The sequence below is a fragment of the Hesperophylax consimilis genome, chromosome 24 (genome assembly GCF_061612785.1).
Source record: "Hesperophylax consimilis isolate HC1 chromosome 24, BYU_Hcon_1.0, whole genome shotgun sequence".
Taxonomy (NCBI): Eukaryota; Metazoa; Arthropoda; class Insecta; order Trichoptera; family Limnephilidae; genus Hesperophylax; species Hesperophylax consimilis.
This window is the reverse complement of record NC_142859.1, coordinates 30,392,362-30,417,772: the sequence shown is the minus strand read 5'-3', so window position 1 is coordinate 30,417,772 and position 25,411 is coordinate 30,392,362.

Genomic DNA, 25,411 nt, shown 5'->3' with positions numbered 1-25,411 from the left:
CTTTTTTAATATCTTTTTGGTCCTTCAAACTTTGTTACAAAGTAAAATAATTAGTAACACAAATAATTTATTTTGTAAACTAGTTGGTTTACGGTTATCCAACCCCCCTCTGACTAAGCACTATGTGTACAATACGTGTTTAAATAAAATTACGTTTTCTTTGTATGTTTCAACAAATAATATTGAAAACACTGGTCATGATTTCTGCGTGAATAGTTGTTTGTCGGGAATATTAAATTTGTATACGTTTACTATTAGATTTAATGTGGAAACGAAACGATTAGCTGCGCTAAAATGCGTATGTAAAATTGGGTACAATTTTCGAGCCTTGAGGTATACCACTCTTAAATTCAATCAGAAATTAGCCTGTGCCACTGATTATTCTATTGTTCAGTAGTTACTTGAACAGCGATAGTATGGTAGGAAGGGTTATTGTCATCATCATGTAGGGTGAGAAATTGACAAGTAGATAAATATTAAATTACCATTTCAACAATAATTACCATAATCGAGACTTTACAGTGTTATACTGAGCGCCAAAATCTGCGATTATGTCTTTGGAAGGTAGGGCATGAAACTGTGCTCTCAGAGCGTGAGCATTGTAATGCGAATTTGTACTTGTAAGGAAGCAAATAAAAGCAATGGATTATTCATATATTGTTACCAAATGTAAAAAGGTTAAGTAGATAATAGATTACAATAGGTTACAAAATGACTTATCTGTCTTGTGAAGCTAATCTAATTTATAAATCCCTAATTACGTATGCCGTCGAAGATTGTAACGGAGAAAACCATCAAACCAAAACGGGAGTGGTTGCCGCCTTCGCTGGATAGCATGGCCTGGTCAGGCCGCACTTCCATCAATGGGATGAGGGGTTCTGAAGACGCGGATAATTCTTGCGGTTATCCATTTTAGCGACAGCGCGTGGTTTCATAGTGTCGGATGACAAAGGAATCGTAATTTACTTTTCACTAATGAATATTATGAGCGGCACTATCCGAACTTTTCATTCCCGATCTTCACCTTTAAAACGCCTTTACATTTATGTCACAACTACCGAAATTTTGAGTCTATTTACTCTAAATTGAATAGCCACATCTCATATTAGAGAAAAATAACATCAACACCGCGATATCCGCCCGAATAGAGACATTCGTCTAATTAATTTATAAACTATGCTACTCGTATCTCCGGTGGGTGCAACGAGTGTTGCCCCAGTCATCCACTGATAACCCATAAGGAAATAATTAAATAGTACTTAACTGATGCAGATTGTATTGAGGAGAATTATGTTGTAAAGCAGTCTTTTTCCACTACTGTGAGTAAATAACAGTTTTAACACTTCTTCATAATAAGTATTGTAGCTATATATTGATTGGTTATTGACTAAGTTTACAAATGCGTCTAGATCCCAACCATGGATTCAATTCCTTTCCTATTTGAGCCCTATCATTGCACGACTAACAACTTTTGCTAATAATTATGGTAGAAGGAGGAATTCACATATTGTCAGTTTATTTGTAACCTGGAAATTTTTTCCTTTTTTCTTTAAAACATCCTTATTATTTTTCATTTTTTTTTATTTTAAAAAAAACTTTACATTTATATTTTATATTTATATATAGTTAAGCAAAAGTTGACAACAAATGTATAATTATAAAACAATACAATAATAATATAATTAATTATGCCAATTATTAACTTTCCACTGATGAATAATGAATGATAAAGTGTACAATGTAATAGAAGTTTTTTCTTAATTTTTTTTTTTACTTACAAAATACGAAAGTAAGGGGGAGGGGAGAGGAAACATAGGATTAGGATTAAGAGGCAAAGGACGGGAATATATAGGATTTGAAATTGTAATTTGTAGTTGAGTTGTTGATTAGTGAGTTTTTGCTTTATGTGGCGTAAAGTCGAGTTAAAAATGTCAATATGGTAATAATTTAAGTTAAATAAATATGTGGATCAATAAATAAATGAGTTTTGTTTGGAATTAGTCTTGCAAAGAGGGAGATTAAAAGAAAGCTATTTTCTGCTGTTGCGATTAGGAACATAGAATAATAGGCGTTGAAGAAGATCAGGACTATCAATTAAGCTATGTGTAATTGTAAATAAAATTACCGAATCTGCTATTTTTTCGGCAAGTTAACTTCTGTATATTGAAGAACTTTACAGAGTCTTCATTATTAATATGAGATCGGAAAGAGCGGAAGTTAAGGGACCTTAAAAATCAATTTTGAACACTTTCAATTCTATTAATAAAATACTTAAAACACTTTGTTTTTACCACGATAATCTTTATTTTTTATATAAAGTCAACATGTTACGAGAACGATGTTCTCTTCATCAGGACAATTAATGTACTAAAAACTAAATTGTCAAGTATATAGAGACAGGTGTGGGTAGAAAAGGAAGTAGTGTGGGGGGGGGGGGGTGTTGAGGGGAGGGGTGAGAGGTGGAAAGGGGAGGTGCTTAGAAGATCAAAGACAAAAATTACTTCTAGTTAATAATAATTAGTTCTCGCAAATTAGCTAATTAGTTCTCGAAACATGTTGACTTTATATAAAAAATAAAGATTATCGTGGTAAAAACAAAGTGTTTTAATTATTTTATTAATAAAATGGTGCCACAAAATGAAATTGCAAAATTTGAAGAAGTGACTTTCAATTCTATTTTTATGTATTGCATAGCCTGGGTTTCACACTTGTGATGCGTATTCAAGGATACTACGAACGTATGAGAAATACAGTATTTTGAAAATAGTAATATTTTTGAATTGTTTACAGGAACGGATTATGAAACCCAGCAAAGAAAATGTGTTAATGACTATGTGATCGATATGTTTATTGAATTCAGTTTAATATCAAGTACCCCAAGGTCCTTAATTTCTTATTTGGTAGATAAATGTTGATGATTAATTGAGTGTATTCGTGGATAAATATGTTTTTGTTTCTAGTAAAGCATACGATGAAGCACTTGGATATATTTAATTCCAGACCACGGGCATTGCAATACGCTTTCAAATGTAAATGTTGTACAAAACTCTTGTTAGATGCCAGCTAGAGTATAGCTCTACGTTTTGATCTCCCTTTTACAATATTCGTTCCGATAACATTGAAAAGATTCAACATAAGTTCCTGAAGTATATAAACTATAAATTGCATATTCCTGGAGAAAACATTGATTATAACTACTTACTAGATAAATTGTCCCTATTGAAACTTTCTGAAAGAAGAATAAATACAGATTTAATAGTATTACATAAAAGACTTCACAGTCTCGGAAATAAATATTCTGATCTGGGAGATATATTTTATCTTAAAAATAATCAATTTAAATATTATTTCTTCATATGAAGCGGTTACTTTGTGATGTGACATTATAATTTAAAATTAAACAGTAACTTTGTAAACATCACTTATGGATAGATTGTCCATAAATATGTCGGCGATGAGGGGAGAAGTCGGAGCTCCCATTGCCAGGCCATCTGTTTGTTGATAAAAAAGTTCATTGTATTGGAAATAATTTTGACTTAGACAAACATTAAATAGGTGAGAAAGTTCCTTAGAGAAATTATTTGGTAGTTTTGAATTTTGTAATAATTTGAACAATATGCTTTTACTTTCATCTACGGGAATATTTGGAAATAAGTTAACAACATCAAATGAGACTAATTTTGAATTATTCGGAATATGTAGATTTTTCAGTTCATCAATCAAAGTGAATAAGTTCTTAATGGTGAATTTCGGAGCAAACACTTTAGAATTATTAAATACTTCAGTTATAAATGAAGCTGTTTTGAAATTCGGAGAATTACAACTTGACACGACCGGCCTAATAGGTTTGTCGTTTTTATGGATTTTTAAGAAACCATATAATTTAGGGGCCAATGGATTTTTTGTTAGAAATTTTACTTGTTGGTATGAATTGTCTTGAAAGATAGGGGATTTGCATGAATTCAAAGCACTTTTAATGTTATCTAGGTATTTGGTAGTGGGGTCTTTAGGTAGAATGTCAAATTTGTCCGTCTTAATAAAGTCTTGCACTTTGGAATTATAGTCACTTTTATTCATTATAATTATCGTGTTGCCTTTATCAGCCTTTGTTAAAATTAATTGTTCATCCTTTAATTTCTTCCTGATGTTCAGCATAATGGATGTTTCACGATTATAGTTGACTTTAAGTGTAGGAATGAGCTTTTTTATTGTTTCTGCACTTTTGTATAGAGGTGGTCCAGGTTTATTATATAACGCGGTCTCGATGTCCACTGCAACGTTTTCCACTGCACTAATGTAATTCTTTAATAAGTGATGTTTACAAAGTTACTGTTTAATTTTAAATTTAAATATTGTTTATTTCAATTCTTTTATATATCGAGACACAAATAGACATCTATAATTTCCGAAATATATATTTTTTTATTTTGAATATCTATTTATGTGAGACTTCTTATCATTTTTACCAATGTATCTTATTTTATTATATGCTTTTGTTGTAACATTTAATATTTTTTCTTTTTTCGTTGTATTATGTTTCCTTTATTGTTTTAATTTTGTAGAATTTATAATAACTGTGATACTCAACTATTAAACTTTGTAGGGTGTAAAAACCCATTGGGGCGTGTAAAAAATAAATAAATAAACGTTGTAAATCTTCTTGCAGCTTGTGACAGTCCTCGATTGAGTTTATAGCTGAGAAAATTTTCATGTCATCTGCATATAGATTTTCATGTCCGTGAGTTTAAAAAGCAGTGATCATTATCATTGATATATATATTAAATATTAATGGTCCCAACAGGCTGCCTTGAGGAACTCCCGATGAAATAGCAATAGAGTCGGATTTAAATCCAGCAACCACTACTATTTGACCACGGTTGGAGATATAAGAAGAGAGCCAACGATAAAGATTGCCGTGAATACCAATCTTTAAAAGCTTGTTCAACAAGGTTGATTGATCGACCTCGCTAAACAAGCTTACTATAATCGATATAGACAGTATAGACAGTGTCTACTAGTATTCTGTTTTACAAATTATCCTGCAGGTACTCTGTGAAGGTTAAAAGATTTGTTGTTGTAGATTTACCACTATTGGAACCGTGTTGGGTCATATTCAGGCTGGGCTTAAGAGCAGCATATTTATGTTGGTCATAGACAGTTGCTACTGCAACTTATCTATGAGATAGAGTGCATAAAAAAAACCCTAAAACAATATTCTCGATACAATCGTAAAATTCTAACAACAATGATTGGACCCTAAAAGGAAGTCTTTCACCAATACTAAAAGTATCGTTCACTTCATTCTGCTTTAATCTGCTTTATTTCTAAATTCTACCACATAAAAATGAAATTCAAATAATTTTCTACAGAAGGAAATTGTGAACTACATTTTTTGCATTTTATTTGACGTTGTTAATCTTATAAATAAATACATTCTGCACATTTTAAACTAGATCTTTTTTCTCTGTGGGCTGCTGTCTAGGCAACCTAGTGCGGGTGTGTCACTATAAACCGGTATACAAAGGTGGAAATTTCACTAAAGCCAAGGCCGTTGTCAAATGCGCCTTACCGCTTTGCGTTTTTCACTGAACACGGAAAGCATTTCCCAGAGATTGAATGCAACTCAAATAGTATGGGAAAACGATACACCATGTGGCGGGTGATACATCAACTCGGTTACGTGGTTGTAGGGCTACCACGAGATATTATATACAATGTATTTCTTATTACAATTTTTTGTTTGGTAGACTTTGTGGTAAAATTGGTCTATTTCTTTGAACTGAACTTTCTTTGAAATGACTTAATTGAAGTAGAAACTCACGTGAGAAATAATAAGCAAAGTAATAAAAAAGAAATGAAATACTAAATAAAAAAAATTAAACATAAATTCTTTAAACTTTATATTTATCCTATTTATAAAGATACAAACAAACAATGGCGTAGAATTCTATTTGTAGATAATGATACTTCCAAAATTATAAATAAAAACATTCCCTTCACTATTCAACCGGCGTTTTATACGAATAACAAATTAAAAAAATATATTCTTAATAATAAAGATATTGATAGTCAAACTAAAAAATCAGGTGTTTATAAACTCAACTGTAATGACTGTAATTCCTTTTATATAGGAAAAACTAATAGAAACTTTGAGATCAGAATTAAAGAACATCTTAGGGCTTTAAAGGGAAACTGTGAATCAGAATTTGCGGATCATTTATTAAATAACGACCATACTTTCGATATTAATTCAGGTTTTAAAATACTACATTCTGGTTACAAGGTATCTCAAATCAATAATTTTGAAATCCTAGAAATAAGAAAACACGTGAATATGAAAGCAGATATTATTAATAAACAAAAAATTTTTATAAACCCCATTTTAAATATTTTCCCAATTACCCGGTCTTTCCCGTCTAATGACATTTTAATTCCTACTTTGAATAACCCTCCCCCACTCTTACCCCTCCCCGCTCCTTCTACCTCTTCTTTCTAGACCTAATTTTAATTATAACTTTAGTATACTTGTGCTCCTGATGAAGTGAACTTGGTTCATGAAACATGTTGAGATTTTGTATCGAAATAAAGTGATGTAAACAATGTTATTTGTGTTTTAATAAAAAATAATAAAAAAGGCTTGTTTATAAAATCATTCCCAATCAACGTTTTATTTTTCATAATTTTTGTTACATTATAACAGTTAAATTGCAGTGTAACTAAATGAAAATCCAAGCAAATATAAAAATCCAACATAACAATATTTTTTACTAAATTTCTAAGATTTTTGTTTTTTAAATTATATTTTAGTTAACTTAGTTTTCCAGGAATAAATATATGAAAATAGTTATAAGTGAGGTAAAGTATAAATAAAAAGAAAAAAATGAAGATTTCTGTCTACGAGTAAAAAACATACATTCATAAGATAAATATATTCATTTCAGTGAATTTTAGCTACGATTTGTTAAATTTTTATACGAGTTAATGTTTTGACGCAACATGGTCTTTTTAAAGTTTGAACGAAAAAAGTAGTGAATTGTAAATTTTAGCGGTAGTAAAATTATTGTCTTTAATAAGATAAATTTTTTTTTTCGAAATTTGGTTTAATAATTTTATCAGAGTTGAATAAACTCACCAACGTTTCGAGGTTTTCTGCATTCATTTACATTTTCAATTTATATGTTTTCACCCAAATTGAGCTTCATGCGTTTAAAATGTTTACAAGTACAGTACGCGTATAGTATGTACTAGCGTCTATTGATCTATGACAAAAGATAGGCTGGGTATAGTTTTGTAATATAATTTATTATTTTATAAAATTTTACCCAATAACGGTGGGCTGGATTTGTAATTTAATTTATTATTTGTGTGTATTGAATGTTTGCAAATAGGCATTTTGTTATAATCTTCTGCTGATTGTCTTTGGCATATGTATAAACGAGCGTAGGTAAAGTTCGTTACCAAATTCATGAAAAAAAAATGATTTTGATCAGAATTTTATTTTATGGTTCGTTTTCAGGCTCAGCTTTTCAGTCTCGTTGCACGCCACTACGCATATATTGTGTAAGTATGTAATTTGGTATGGCCCGTATAGAATTCAGCAATATTAACTTAAATCAAATTAAATTAATCATTGCTTCATACCTTTATTTCATATCTTTGATATTATTATTAATTACCTTTCTTAAAGTGTTTGAAGTTTGTTTCAACTGGATCGGAATATTTGAGTTTATCTGAGTGTTATTATTTCCGATTTGTCAAGTTTCACAATACTACTTGTTGAACTTCCCCTTGCGTTACCTCTTTTTTGCCGATTGCTCAAGCCTCCCACCATTTGTTTGGATGGTTTCTCATTTTTGGAAATAAATAAACAGTAGGAATTCATAATGAAATATGAAACGGTCTTGTGAGAAGAAAGAACAAAGCTTGTCATTAGTAGAACGTTCCTATTTGAATTCGGCTTGTATCACCGACCCATGCCACGTAATCTTAACTATCACATAGTTATGTTCTTATACTAAACTTATTCAAAATTTTATTATTTTTTCTATCCTGTGTTTGAACATTATAAAATATATTTATTTTACTGAACTGTTTGTTCGCGAAAGTTCGAGCGTTCGTAAAAGGCTCGAGCGTCCAACTGGGACACGTTACCATTATCCATTTTTTTTAAACCGCGGTGAAACCATTGCCGTTCATGTACCTTTTGACGTCATTTTTTCTAAAAAATTCGCTCACTATGTCCAAGACTCCAAGAGTTAACTTTTTAAATTCTTACTGTACGACTTTTCTCACTCCAAGGCTTTGGGTTTGTTTTACCGATATCCTAGGCTATTAATATGGGCAGGACGTTATTTCTTTTAGTTTTTGAGATTGAACAAGTCGGCTTCGTAAGGACCCAGTGTAGTATTGACAAATCAATGAAAAACTTGCACTGAATTTTTGCATAGTGAGCACCGAGTTATGTATTCATGCAAAAGTATTTATTTATTGTAGGCTGATTTTTCTCATAAGGAAGTGTAAATGTTTTCTTACCTAAAATTAGAAACTGTTGTTGATTTTTAGTTTGTGTTGTAGAAAATTAAATATTTAAGTTAATTATTGAGGTGGATATTTTTATCGCTTTGGTGCGTAAATGTGATTGAAGCGCTTTTTCAAAAAAATTCTAACGTACATTAAATCGCCAAAAGCTTTTTTTAACTTCCATTTAAAACAAACCTCGGTGCATAAACATTGATAATAAAATAAAATAGAAATATATTAATTTATTATTCACTTACATTCAGATTAAAATAATGGGTCCGTACGAACCCGGTGTAGTATTGACAAACAAACTCATACATCTATTGTGCCAGCTTTTCGCTTCGACTGGAGATGACTCAGATACCTGTGAAGACGCGTTGTTGAACAAGGACCACCATAGATAACTTCTTTAAAAAGTAATATAATATAATGATAGTCTGTTATTTGCGTTCGGAAATAAAAGGATTGAATCTGGATGATGAACAGATATGAAGAGCCATGTAGGTATTTCCTCCGCCTTCAACTTCTCCAACTCCTTTCCCTTCCTACCACTTTCAGCCTCATGGCATACCCCAATTATTGTGCATTTTTACATGAGATATTGGAGATGCCATGGTCTCACTGACTGGCTCTAGACAATTGGGAGCAGTTAGGACTCTTAGCAAAAATGTACTAACCTACTTCAAAGAAATAAAACGTGCTACAGGAAACCAATTTTTTTTTATTAATTATTATTAACGGGAGATAGGCCTGAATGACAGGCGTTCGGCGTAGGTTCAGTTTGTCTACTAGCTCCAGTAGCTAAGTTCTCAATGGAAAAGTGAATGGATTTTTTCAAAGAATATATAAAGTTATTCGTGACTTATATCATAATGCATAGTTTCTTAAATATTTTGAACAAGTGCTTCAATGTGTCAACCCCGATTTTACAAAGCCCAGGACGTGCATAAATGAATTTCGATGGTAGACCCAGCCTGAAGTTTGTATTTTATTTATGCTATCTCATATGAACTGCAGCTTCCACCCAGTTCCGAAAGCGAGAATATTTATACCGAGCTGCGAATTTATCAGATTCAAATTTGGTTCACAGATACTCCGACTAAAAAGAGAAAATATGACAAAAATATTAGCGCGTAAAGATATTTTTCACATCAACCGATAATGGATCTAAATTCATTAGAAACATAAGGTGGTAGTTCAGTTGGACGACCCTTCTCATAGGGCAGCCATCTTGGACGCTTCTCCCAATGTTCGTTTGATATTTAACAGCCTCTCGTTTGTTGGAATAATAAATTTGCGTAGATACACTAAAGTCATATAATCTATAATAGAAGTTAACTGAAATGCTATTCATTAATAATTTTATTTATATGATAGCCGCACAAGAGTCCCGACCGCCCGCAACTGTCCAGTGCCTGTGGGACAATGGCATCCACATTTGTATGGGTATATTGTGAGGCTAAAGAGAGCGGCGAAGGAAAGTCGATGGCGAAGAGATAGGTTGAGCAGTACCCATCAGATCTGGTCATCAAACGCGGCTAAAGCTATTTCAAGCAACGTGCAACGTTTCTATTCTGAATGGTATTCTAATGGGAGTATGAATGGTGGTGCGTTAATGGGAGTATCTACCACTCCTGGCTCAGCGATGACTGGACTTACTAATTGTCGAGTAAGAAATTATCATAATATGGATGGTGTATAAATGTGACTGAATCAATTGTAGGTAATTTATCCTCAATTATTTCGAAAATTTCATGTGACGGAAAATATTCAAACACTTAAATATTCAAGTCCGGGTTTCGTTCCACTAAAAATTTCTAATATTAATGCGAATCGGCTCCATTCATTCTCATAAACGCCGTATTTGTTAACCCTTGTGAAATATTAAGGATGTGTAACCTTTGCCCGGGCATAAAAGCGGTAATAGGGACACAAGTCATCTAATTTCGCTTTGAAGTTTACGAAAAGAGAAAATATTATTTTTAATATGGATTAATGACAAATGCAAATTTTAAAACTTTCCACAATACCTGGACCCGAAATAGTAAGAAAAAAAGCAAATTATTATAGGGAGACCACAATAAAATATACCTATGTTACTCCCAACTGTAATGGTAAAAAAATCATAAACAATAAAATGTAGGGTAAAACTTATAATTGGTTTTATTGTAAATATAGGTACTTGTATGAAATACAATAATGCGTTACTTTCATATTATAAAGTGTTTCCTTATGAAATACAATAATGCGTTACTCTTATACGATGGAGTGTTTCTTTTTCTAAAAGATTCCATATATTGTTTGTTTGAGGACCAAAGACTACCAATGCGAATAAAACTGAATTAAACATTCAACTTTGGTTTTCAGTGATTTTCGTTAGTTATTCCTGCACAAAACTGGTTCAATGCACAAAAATTGCACTTTTAACTTAAGACTTTTTTTTCTTCACCTCAATTAATTATAATAAAATATGTATTCAAAGAATACTTACTATCAGTTGTAGCCGAAATGTACTGTAATCCAGGAGATCAGCTCAAAGAATACTTACTATCAGTTGTAGCCGAAATGTACTGTAATCCAGGAGATCAGCTCAAAGAATACTTACTATCAGTTGTAGCCGAAATGTACTGTAATCCAGGAGATCAGCTCAAAGAATACTTACTATCAGTTGTAGCCGAAATGTACTGTAATCCAGGAGATCAGCTCAAAGAATACTTACTATCAGTTGTAGCCGAAATGTACTGTAATCCAGGAGATCAGCACAAAGAATACTTACTATCAGTTGTAGCCGAAATGTACTGTAATCCAGGAGATCAGCTCAAAGAATACTTACTATCAGTTGTAGCCGAAATGTACTGTAATCCAGGAGATCAGCTCAAAGAATACTTACTATCAGTTGTAGCCGAAATGTACTGTAATCCAGGAGATCAGCTCAAAGAATACTTACTATCAGTTGTAGCCGAAATGTACTGTAATCCAGGAGATCAGCTCAAAGAATAGTTACTATCAGTTGTAGCCGAAATGTACTGTAATCCAGGAGATCAGCTCAAAGAATACTTACTATCAGTTGTAGCCGAAATGTACTGTAATCCAGGAGATCAGCTCAAAGAATACTTACTATCAGTTGTAGCCGAAATGTACTGTAATCCAGGAGATCAGCTCAAAGAATACTTACTATCAGTTGTAGCCGAAATGTACTGTAATCCAGGAGATCAGCTCAAAGAATACTTACTATCAGTTGTAGCCGAAATGTACTGTAATCCAGGAGATCAGCTCAAAGAATACTTACTATCAGTTGTAGCCGAAATGTACTGTAATCCAGGAGATCAGCTCAAAGAATACTTACTATCAGTTGTAGCCGAAATGTACTGTAATCCAGGAGATCAGCTCAAAGAATACTTACTATCAGTTGTAGCCGAAATGTACTGTAATCCAGGAGATCAGCTCAAAAAAGAAGTCTTAATTTTCTTAGTCTGTAGGTTCGTCTATATTTATCAGGTCTACTACACTACTCAGAAAAAGGGTCTCATTTCCCTTAGTCTGAAGGTACTTCTATACATGTCAGTTATTACAAGACTACTTTAAGGATCGAATTTTCCTTAATCTATAGGTACTACCCACCATTTTTCGCAGACTACTATATTATGTTGCTGTACCTATATTATATAACATTATGTGTGAATAGTGTGTACACCGTCTTTAAATCATTTCAAAATAATTCCATGCTGATAGGGTATGTTTTGATTACTAAAACTAAATTGAATTCTTTGTAATTTCAAATTCCAACATTAATGATATTGACTTTAAAAGCAACCATAGCTAAGTGCTTTGTTAGTTGAACAATGTTTTATAAACAGTCATTTGAATCAAGTGCTCCACGTTAGTTAATATGACTTGTTCTAAAAATAATGAAAGTGAATTCATTAATTATAATGAAGTGATTACTTTATAAGTGGATGGGTATTTTGCACGGCTTCTGAATATCAACTGGTTAATCAAATCAATAAAGTAAAATTTTAACATTAAACTAGCATTATTGGATTGGGATCTACCTTAAATACTCACAGGATGCATCTCGTCAAAACACAACAAACAAACATTTTTAATTTCGCCAGTACAACTCTCATATAGACATCAGTAAACATTATTCGTTTTAATCTTTGGTACTCGTAAATATGCAGAAATAATGAGAAGTAAATATTTTAGTTTCAGTTTTGATTAAATTAAAACATAAATAAAAAACAAGTCTAAAAAATAAATATTAACATGAAGAAAAAACGTCAAATTATCATTTTTTTAAAATTGCTGCTAAATGCATTATTTTTCATTTTTCGATACTAAAATACTTACTTCTCCTGGTTATATAACTGATACACAGTGGTTTGTCTAAGTGCTTACTAGCCGTGCCCCTACTTTCGGTATACCTAAATTTTAAACCTGTTTCGCGTTCTTTATTTTTCCATAATTTTGAAAAATTTGCGATAAATTATGAAATTTTTTAATTACAAGATTTTTTGGTTTTTCATTTTTTTCTAATCACATAATGAATTTCAAAAATACGCTTAAGACGAATACACAAAATTTTTTCATTTTAAATAATTACACAATCATTGTGTACCGACTAATTACCTGATTTGAATAACTTACTCTACGTAGACGTGTGTAACAATTGAGAGTATTTCACGACTGCACAATCACCGACACTGCTAAAACGCTGTACATTATACCAAACACTTAATAATAAGAAATGATAAATTCGTAATTTCGTCGGTGACACTGAGAAGTTTCAATTGAGTTAAGTATCAATATGTGAGTTTGGTGGCGATAGCGGTATAAACTATCAACATTACGTTTTTGGTGAAATTTGAACCAATTCGATAAATACACATTTTACATCACATAGATGTTTTTAATAAAAAAGAAGGTGGTTTGTGTAGGACGCATAATTAGAGATGAGGCAACCAATAACACATAATTAGGATTGTGTAAATTGGTGCAAGTTTATACTTTTCCGACGTCCCAGCGAAAAGTCAAGTTTATAATATTATGTACATTGAATGTACATCAAATTTGATTCAGAATTTTTTTGTTTTTCAGTCAGTTTTAAATAAGTTCCAATTTTAGAAATTCCACCAACATTCAAAGGTCAATTGAGTTTAATGAACCAGAGTAAAGCAGGACGCACGGACAACCAACATTAGTGTTTTCGATTAACTTTTCTTCAATTTTAATAAGTCAACTTTCGCTGTGATACCTTTACCGTTCGTCAAACAGAATTCGTATTAATTTACTATTATATCACGCTTATAAAGATCAAGTGTATTCATAAAATAAATATTAATATTATACCAATTGTGAATTTTTCACTCCACCGCATATATCAGAAACGAATTCTATTTTTTTGTAAAATAAATCAGTGCATTACCCCGAGAAGATATACGGAAGGCTGAGAGATTGAATAAATTGAATGGAATTCAAGTTGAAGTTAAATTGAACCCTTATTGCTAAGCGGTGGAGCACCTCCTACTCACCTAGCCTGAAACCAACGAAATAAAATGGACTAGATTAATACTTTGTTTTTAATTTGAATATTTACGTGGTAGACGTTTAAATAAAAAGCTTTTGTTCCCATGACTTGACGAAAGGCAGAGTTGAATTTGATGAAACTTCTTTTGGAATAGCTATTTATAGTATTAGCTATAGTTTTTTTTATAAATATTTTAAAATTATACTCGTATATATATTGTATCCCAATCGTGAAAAAAAACACCTATAACGTCTTATCGCTGTACTTCTTACGGAGTCTTATCATGTACACGGTGTCCGGAAACTCATGGTACAAGCCAGAAACTGGTGAAGCAATACTGTTGGCACCTAGCATCGTGCTACCTACCTTTATATCCTTTGTAAAATTATTGTGGCCTATCGACCTCTCCCCTCCTCTCCTCTCCTATGCCGACGTTAGTTGAGTAAAAATATTCGTCCTGTCAACATCGTTTGATTACGGAGCCCCCTTTATCGACCGTGTCGAAATCAAAGCCATCGTGAGCTCGCGCATGGTGAAATTTGTGAATTGTTGTGAACCAGCGCAAAGAAGAATTGAAAACCGTGGAAGAATAGAAAAGGGTAAGTCGGCATTCCGAACCTTTCAAATCCTATTGTTCCGCGTTGCGACGGTGCTATATCCGTCCCCAACAAATACTTTTGGATGAGTTTGAAGTTTTTTGTTGCGAGTTATGATAAAATTCAAAATATTCCGTCGTTATGGAAAATAAAATAAACACTTATAATGTTTTATTGTTGCACTTCTTACAGTGTCGCCTCATGTACACGGTGTCCGAAAACTCATGGTACATTCCAGAAACTGGTAAAGCAAAACATTTGTGGTTTTGACCATCCAAAATATCGAACCATTGTCAAATTCAAAATATTCGGTATTCAAAATATGGGAAAGAAATTATATGTTTAATGTACTTTAATATGGGTGAAAACATAGATTCGGCATATTGAGTGTATTGTTACTAACTAGCTCAAGTCTCGGGCATGAGTTGGGCTTTACACGCTTTTACTTCTTGTAGACAGTCATTTTCCTCTATTACTTCAATATGCAAATTAAATCATCGATATTTGAATAAAACTGTAGAACTGTATAAAAAACAGAGCCGCGCCGTCACAGGCGCTCTACTTGTACCTGTATTATTATTGTTTAGATAAGTAAGCATAAGAAAAAACACCATTAAAAAAACTGTAAGATACAGTTTCTAAATCAAAAACTGTACATCCTACACGTACGGTGTTTAGATCTGGGAAATGTGTTTTACATTGCTTTTACTTGTTAATTCTGTCCATCAATGGATATACGGCTTAGAGCCGAAAAAGGCGACAATTCATTTTTAAACAGTGGAAATATACACTATGTGTTAAAAACTGCCATAAAAATCATTTTGAAAAAATGGTTTAAAGGGTGTTAATTGGACAGCCGATTGCCGAAAAATAAAAGTCGTTCAAATGACTTACGGGATTTTCAGGATCACGATTCACTCTTTCTTCTCTTTCAAGATATCTTACGCACACTTTTATCGATGGCGTAGTTTTTACGAAGATTTTAAAACATTCTGGACTAAAAAATACCACTCTTATGTGTTTTCAGCCATAGCTGCAAAATCTTTTCATGATCCATACACTAAAGAAGATTCAAATAGACTTTCAGATGCAAGGAGAAGGCACATTGAAACGTAAACTTATTCCTAATTTGTATACAACATACCCTCCGAAAAAAATAAACTAGATGTAGTAAATAAATAATGAAAAAATACAAGTTAAAAACTTATTTTGGGAGAAATAACTAAGTTGTCTACTTTAAATGTTCATTTTCGGAGGTTAAAACATTCAACTAATTCATAAATATCTAAGGAAGAAAAATTCAACTAATTCATAGATACGTAAGGTAGAATCATTCGACTGATTCATAAATACCTAAGGTAGAAACAAAACTGAAAAAAATTTTCTGAAAATGTGTGTTTCATTTATTTTTATAAGGTTGAGAATTTCTTTTTTTTTACATTAACCCCACACAAGAGGCGCCGAGGAAAATAATTTCCCTCAGGGCCCATGTCTTCTTTTGGGATGCTGTGTGGAGAGTCTTTTTTAAGGAAAGGAAGGAGAAGAAGTTCTGTGAAGGAAGAGGGTTTGAGAGTAGGTAGGAATCTAGGAATCAGTATGTCCAGGAGTGACCGACGAATAATACATCCCTCCCGCTGCGGCGCAAGGCGATGGGTCAAGAGGGACTAGTTGGAAAGATCAAAGGATCTCTCCAAAGCAGCCAGGCGCTTCCTGAACACACCTCTCCCGATGAACCCCGCCACCCCGGCTTAATCACCAAACGTTGCAAACCACTTAGGGTGACCTACGGCAGAGGTGTTAATTATCCAATAAATGGTTCCCCGGCGGTGGTACCCAAATCCGCCTCCCATATTAAAAATAACCGCCTCACTAATTAAACAAACATATTTCATTTTAAGGTTATTTTTACTACTTCTGATTTTATGTCCGGGTTAAATCTTCCACATAGGAAAAACTGAACCCTTCCACTCAATTTTCCACAAATGATCATCAAGTCAATCAAAATTATGCAAGTGCATTATATAAGCAAAATAAATACAAAACAATACAAGAACAACACGTCAACTCACCAGAGATCAAATGGGAAAATAATTCACCGACTCTAGATATTTTCATATCAGAGGGTTCGGCTCGGTAGAACTTCTAACAGGGCCTATAAATCCTACTGATCCCTCAACATAAATATTTAAAAAATCTTTCGTTATCCTACATGTATTCAAAATGACCGACTTTTTCATCTTTGTATATAATTTTTTTGATAGATCTAATACGCCTAAATTTTGAATGAGAGAGCTAGGTATAATGCCAGTAGCCGAAATAACGAATGGTAATATTTTTATAGTCTGAGAATGCCAAATTCTTTTTATTTCATTTCCTAAATCTGTGTATTTTCTTATTTTTTCATTAACAGGATTTTTAATATTACAGGAATTTTGAATAGCGAATAATAACATTAATATTTTAAGTTAATATTTTATTAATTAATTAACCGATCTTAACTTAATCTAAAATAACGTAACTTAACCCGACCAAATGTTCCGTTGTTCTTTTAATTAATTAGTGTTACCCTATTATATCGATTATAAAAATATTTGAAATATTTCCATTACTACCTCAAACTCCTAAATCAAAAGTGTTAAACATCGAGTTCATCGTACACACAATATAAAATATCTCATTAATATAATTAGCCCATCGGCAGTAATCGACCTTCAGCCAACGTATTAGCGTAGATTATTCTCGACGCCATAAAAAAATCGGATATTAATTATGAAATTAGGGCCGTTACAAAAATAGTCCATAGTGTCTCGGCGTCTGGGAACTTGATATGTTATCTCGGCGAAAGTAATTAACATTCTGAAAGTATAAACACACATCAAGGGCGTCTTAAGGAGTTGAGCCTATTACTGAAGGGCTTGAGGGTGTGTTGTGTTAAGGGATCAGGGAGTTCAGAAATGCGTACAAGTCGCTAAAAGTCACTAAATTTGTTGACCGCTAAACTGGCTTATTTCATTACAATGGTTATGTCTCTTTAGTTTTATATTGTCTTCGATAACTTTCCATAACATAAATAGACCTAGAAATGGAACTTAAATCATATTTCAAATTTCTTTAAACATCGATTATGTATATATGTATATCCATTTCGAACATTATTTACATAAATATACCTACCTATAACTGTCAGAAACAATCCAAGTAAAAAAGCCTCTTAAATTGATTATATCTTTTTTTTTTAAAACGTACAATAAAACGATGTTGTACTCCCATGAGTTATCAAACTCATTAATGGATCGCCAATTGGTAGTTTTGATATAGAAGAGTAAAAAAAATATTAAAAAAAGAGTTTTGTACAGAAAAATTAGACCCAACCCAACCCACTGTGCAGACACAATGTATGAAGAAAACTTTTACAAAACATTTCACAGAAGCAACATACCGGCACAACATAATATGAAGAATCACTTTACAGATATGTCACAACAAAAAATTGTCTTATAAGACTTTATGAATTATTATAATCACTCATTTGATTTATGGACTGTTGGTGTCAAAAAGTTAAAGATTAAAGATAAGACTATTAACTTCTCGTCGCTCCATTAAATATGAGACGCTTTAGACGTGTGTTAATCAAAACATTATGTAATGTTGCACGGATGATTCGGCAGTTATTAGTTAGTTTTTTTATTGAACTCTACACAATAACTTTTTACTTGATCTGGGATTCAGCACGGGTCAATTCCGAATTTTATTTATATTTTTGTTACTCCATATTTTAATTGACAAATAATTAAAGATAATAATAAAGAATTTATTGAAAATAAAGACAAGATTATATAAGATACGGCTGTGTATATTAGTTTTGAAACAAGTACTTAAAAACAGCGTTTTTTAAAGTTTCTGTAACGAATTTTACTAATTTGACTCAAATGTTCTTTTTTTGTAATTTGAGTACAAAACAGTTTTTTCATTGCTAATGATTTAATTTATTTCAAGTGCGGTCGGAATCCTGTCACATCAAAGGCACTATGTCCGAGACACTCCTTGAGTGTTCATCACAAAAAGGTCCAGAGTTTAGTCCATTAATTTCCTTTAGTCCTGAAGAGATTGATATTCCGGATACAGGAGGTATATAAATATCACACCACAGAGGATACAGCTCAAATCGTGCCTTGTTTATTTAATTCATTATTAATTAACATTGGGTAGGTTTACCGTAAATATGATTTATGAAATACATATTCCATATGGTTTAGCACTGGTGAATCAAGAGATTCAAAAAAATAATTAGAAAAATAAACACCCCTCTACGAGACCGTGCGCTCTTTAAAGTTATTTTTATCTTCAAACACCGTTTTGTGACTTCCTGCTAAGAGGTAAGTTCCTTGACTCTGGATGTAGTGTTTGGGGGTTAGAACCCCGGCACGAAGGCCTCTAGAGATATTAATACTTGCGTATCCCTGTTGAAGAAGGCCCTTTGTGTCGCATTGGTGAGGTACCAATATTATTTTTTTTTTATTCTCTCTGAGACTGAGTGATGATTTCCTACTGGAATGGTCACCAGTATTTCATGCGGAGTCGGTCTTCTTGTAAATTTAGTACATGTCCAAGCCACTTTCCACGACTTTACAAAAGTAGCTCATTTCGGATAGTCATGTTTCTCCCGCTACCCCATTTTGTGACTCGTGTCACTCCTCTCAAAATCCTCATTTCAGCAGCAGGACTTTTACAATACTAAAAAAATATAGTAGAAAGTTTTAGAATAGCAACTAATCTAGAGCTTAATTTCGCTTATCGGCTACTATATGTACAAGTACAATATTCCTCGTGTATCCAATGTAATTTCCTTAACGGGAACTTTGCAATATACCACCGTGTTGTTGATGTTACCATCGTGGCTATGAATAATGTGTTGACACAATTTTCGCAAAATTGTATTTTACTCACACCCTGTACATGTAGACTGACTACGATAAAATATGAATCTAGGAACTCTGATACTATTCTCCACATAACGCTTTGATGTCTAGAGGTGGTAAAACTGTTTCTGAGACAAATAAAGTATGAGTTCAATTCTAGGGGGCAGACGTACGCTGTACAGTGGTCCCTGGCAAAGTTGGGGAACTTAACTCTCGAGGCTGCGCCAGTTTAGGCTGGACCTTTATTGACAAGATGAACCATAGTCTGAGTTAACTTTTTTTGTAAATATCAACGCCAGATTGGCTTCAGTCTGACACTTCCTGTATACATAATCTGAAGATGGCTATAATAATCTGAAACCGATTACGGCCAAAAAATAAAACAAGTGGAATAAAGTTTTAAATTGTTTCTTAAAATTGTTTTAAACAGAATAAATAACACAAAAATAAATAAATGTATTACTATTATTTTAATACCGAATTGAAAAATCTCAGGGAAATCAGAATTCTTGAAATTTTTAAAATGACAATTAAAATAGTTTCTGTTAAAATTTGTATGCAACTGTAGAAAGGTATCTACTTTACCGCCTGTCTAAATTGTTCCCACAATCATTACCAATTATGATTTTTATTTAAATATTTTTTTATCTATTTATTTTATTTAGTGCAGGATATATATTTATATTTATACTTTTGGAAATTGTTTGTACTGTCCAACTAGGAGGAACTTCCGTGTTAGGACACGCAAAAAATGCTTAAATTCAAAGCAAATTTGAAACAACTAATGTACATCACGAAAATATTTGATAAAATTTAATTAAAATTAAACTATAATTTGAACCTCTTTAACATTCAATCTTCTGTGTTTAAAATGGATTCACAATGTATAAAATAATACAGAGTAGGTTGTCGGCTCACCTACGCTATACAGGGTGTGCACAGTGTATTCCGAGGGCGCCATAGACTCACTGCCAGGATGAATTATTGAGCGATTAGCCGCGTCATTTGAGGCCCTGAGTAGCCCTGGTAACACACGACCCTATTTAATATAACTTTTAGCAACCCCGAAAGAAGGGTTTGAAGTAACTATGTTGTCGATTTATAATGTTTGTGGTTTGGTGATAAAAGTTTGGCCTTAAAAAAAAACTCCAAATGAAAAGAATTGTATCGAACATGAAAACATGATTTTATTTTACTTTTCGAAAGATTTCCGATTGTCTCTGTTTTCTATCTGTGTATTAAAACCCAGTTGTATTGAAATATATATAACTATTTCTTGTGAATTGGGTTAGCTGTAAAAAATAGGAAGTACCTATAAGCTATACCCCTTTGTACATTCGGATTTGAATAGTCTTTCTTTTATGATGGTTTGGATAGAACACCCCACGGTGTTTTACTTAAATCATTACCCAGGTTGAGGGCTGATGTGTGCCGGTGCTTATTATTTATAGTCTTTTCTTGTGCAGGCAAACACGTCCCGTACAAGTATTTTCCAACCTTCCTCTTTCCCATCTAATTTATCTCCAAAGAATAGAATATTATGTTAATGCCTCACAATATACCAGTGGTGTGCATTATTCTTTTACCAGTGGTAAGCTGTGACAGGGTTAGGTGATTAATCACATTTTGTTTTTATTTTATTTAATAATGTAGAGGCGAAACACTTTAAAGATTTGGCATACCGATAGTATTGAAAGTTTCAATTTTTTAATTTTTTTAAGGATTTACTTTTTTACTTGAGCATTTATGATTTAGGATTTATTTATTTACTTACCCTGTATATTCTCAAAGATACTTGGTGCTCTGATTCCGTTTAAATTGTGACTCGCGATTCAACTCGAAAATGTTCTTTTAATATTTTTTGTTTGATTCTTCAACTTTATAAAAAAATTAAATTATTTGTTGATCCATCCAGTCGCTACACAAGCAAGAGGACCTCTTAAATAATTTACCTGTGCAATTACTGCTTACTTTTTAAAATTAGCTCCAACTTTCGACTCATTCGTTTCCTTGCCATTCACTGGCGTTTTTTTTTAAACTGACTGAAAATTATACAAATACACACATAGTTAGTTAGCAAACGTGATCTTGCTTTTATTTCTTAAATTTATACATTTTTTGTTGTTGTTGTTAATTTTAATTTTTTCTATTTAATTATCAAGGCTACAGCACGTAAGATCCCAAACGTCTTTGATTTGAGTGTATAGTGAAAATAAATTACTACGAAACAGATACCACGATTAATTGATATATCACTTCACCCTACAGAATGACCTTTAATCATTCTTCTCCGTAAAGCGTCCATTGAACCGTTGACCCATAACATCCCAACTACCCGACCACCCCCCCATCAAAAGCCTTAATGGTGCCATATGACACAAAAACCCCGAGTGCCGGAACCGGGTCATATTGACCCCGCGTCTTAAACTGATTTATTAACCCGTAATAGCAAGCCATTAATTTTGGGGTCTGTTCTGTCTGCCGGTGTCTATTTTGCGGCGAAGGCGACGAGGGCTCGGATGATGGTGACAGATAAATTAAATGAACCGCAAAATTTAACAGCCCTGACACTTGGGAGACGTGTACGAGCATAGATTGGCATACTTAATCTTTTCGGAATGTAAATGTAAAACTTTTTGTTTGTTGAATTGCAATAATTTAAAATAGTATGGTGACCCTAAAGGTGAAATTGTTTAGGCATTTTGATTATTTCAATTGATGCACTTATGTTACCACAAAAATTAGAAAAAGTTAACTTAAAAATTCATGATTTGATGATGTCATGATTTACATTACGCTTGTCTTTAATTTTCAAAGAGATACACTTTTTAATGTAGTCAATTTTAAGTTAATTTTTTATTAACTGTAAACATATAATTGAAAATAAATCTATTTATCTCTGGCTAAATCCATTATCGATTATTTATTGGGAACATTCTTGCAAAATGAATATAAGTTACAACCTAATCTTACAAAACTGTTAATAGGTAAATATCACAATGTACACAGAAATAACTAAATAATGAGAATTAATAAACAAGTATCTGAATGTTAAATAATAATAATAATTTTTAATCTAGGATGTGGGAAGGTTAGTGAAATCCCACACGTTCCTTATAGATATACACATTAATTGTACTATAGATATGTGAATGAAATGTTGTTTTTTTTAAATACAAGTAAAATTCATAAAAATAAAATGTAATAATGTGAATAGGGCATTTTTTAAGACATACAAGATATCTTAAAATAAACAACAATTACGTGAATACAATGAAATTTACAAAATACAATAATATCCAAAAATTGTTAAAAAATAAAAATATTAACAATTAAGGACAAATATTAACGGGGTGGTCTTGATGGAGCTTGGGCCCAGCGCACACTCAGGGGTGGCGATATATATACCCGTATTATCTGATATTATTACTACGCTAGCGTCTGGACGATCTAGGCCCTCTGATTGGTCGAATTCAAATCGTACGTTTCGGGTAAATCCCGAATAGGGGGTCCGTAGGCAAAATTCGACCACTTTTCCCCTCTGGCGGGATAAAAACAAACCAAATGACTTGCGCGAATATTTAAATTTGCAAGCTAAAATTATCTGACCATTAACAAGGGTTAAATAAGAAGATTTCTTCTGGAAGCTTATCTCTTTGAGATGGCATTATTTATTTTATTAAAACATAAATAACTTTTTTTACATCACTTAATTACATACATCCTCTAAATCAGTGGTTCTTAACCTTTTTGGCTGGCGACCCAAGGTACGAATATATTTGAAGTACGCGACCCTAATCTAATTTTTTATTTTTTTTCCATTGACAGGTTATGTAATTTTATACTATAAAATTTATACGATGTATTGGTAAAATTAGAAATAAACAAATTTATTTAAATGTTCTGTATTAAAATCAGACCAGCATTAAAACAGTTAAAAAATTTACAGCAAAATAATCAGTGACTACCCTGGTGTTGTATTTTTGAACAAAGATCATGTATACGTGGAGTTATGTTTATAGAAAATGCACACCGCATGTCATGCTGAGGATCCAACCTATTCCTGTACTTATTCTTCATAACAGCAAGGCATGAAAATCCTGCTTCACATAAATAAGTAGTTGGGAAAGGTAGCAGGGCTTTTTCAGCTTCATTGCTCAGAACAGGCTTCCCAGATAATTGTGCCCAAAATTTTGTGAGACTCGTTCTGGCAAATCTCTCTTTTAAAAGTGCATCACCTTGCATTTCGAGCAATTCTTCTTGTAATCCAGCTGAATCGTTTTCAACGCCCATTACATCTACTTCAAATGGATTTCTTACCCAACTGTATTTCACGATATGGACATTTTGTGGAATATATCTTTCCATTTCATTTTCAAGTCTTCTCAAATGTTCTAAAAAAATAGGCATGGTCTCCACGAAAATACGGTTGCCATTAAGATTAAGATCTTCCAAAAACAAGTTTAATGTTGGAAACGCTGCCAATTGACATTGAGCAATTTTATTTTGCCAAAGTTTTGTTTTGTTTTTAAAAACAGTAATTTTTTCATAAATGTCTACTACAGTGCGATTTTGACCTTGCATTTATGTGTTCAACTGATTCAAGTGGTGGAAAATATCACCCAAATATGCCAATTTAGCCATCCATTTGTTGTCACTGAAGCGATCAGCACATTCGTGTCTTTTATCTGTCAAAAATATTTCTATTTCTGTTTTAAGAGAAAGAACTCTAGCTAGAATCTTTCCGCGGGATAGCCAGCGAATATCCGAATGGTATAATAAATTCTGGTGTTCTGAACCCATTTCTTCGCACATCAGTCGAAATATCCGAGAGTTCATAGCGCGTGCCTTTATGAAATTTATAATTTGTATTACGTCCTGTAACACCTGATGTAGATCTGGCTGCATATCACGTGTAGCCAAGTTTTCTCGATGTAAAAAGCAGTGTATTAAAACAACCTCTGGATTTCGTTCCTTGACTTTGGCACAAAACCCGATGCGACTCCCTATCATTGCCGGTGCTCCATCTGTACAGACTGCGAGACAATTGTCCCACAGTAATTGGTGTTCCACAAAGAACTTGTCTATTAAAAGAAATATATCAGCCCCAGTTGTAGTTTCAGAGAGTTTTTCACAAAGCAGGAACTCTTCATTGAAATTTTGTGGAGTTCTGTATCTTACGTACACCAACAGCTGTGGGAAATCTTCAATATCAACTGATTCGTCGATTTGAATTGAAAATTTGATGGCTTTTTTGAGATCCGTTATTAATTGTTCTAAAATATCTGATGACATTAAATCTATTCTCTTTTTCACAGTATCGTTTGAAATTGGCACCATTTCCAGCTTCTTCGCAATTTCATCTCCACAGACAGTTCTTGCCATGGCTATTGCAGCTGGTTTAATCAACTGCTCAGCAATACTATGGGGTTTTTTACATTGAGCTACTTTTAAAGCTACTTCGAAAGAAGCGTAGGTAGTTTTTTCTAACGAAACTGTTGCTGAACTTGATGGTGCATCAAGTCTCATGCGCTTTGTTTGTGTTTCTTTTTCTTTCCAAAAAGCAAGCGGTTTATTTGCGTACGTTGGATGGACTTTTTCGAGATGTCTCTTCAATTTGTTTATTTTTAGCGATTCATTTGAAAGAAGTTGCGTACAAACCACGCATTGTGGACGTGGCACACCAGAGCGATCTTTTATTTCAATAAATCCTAAGGCTAAAAATTCTTCCTTGTATGTTAACATCCGTTTCGCCATGACTGTCCACAATTCGAAAGACTTACTGAAACAAAACGACAAATTATAGAAATATACTATTCTATTCGTTCATCGGCGAATTGTAGGCTAA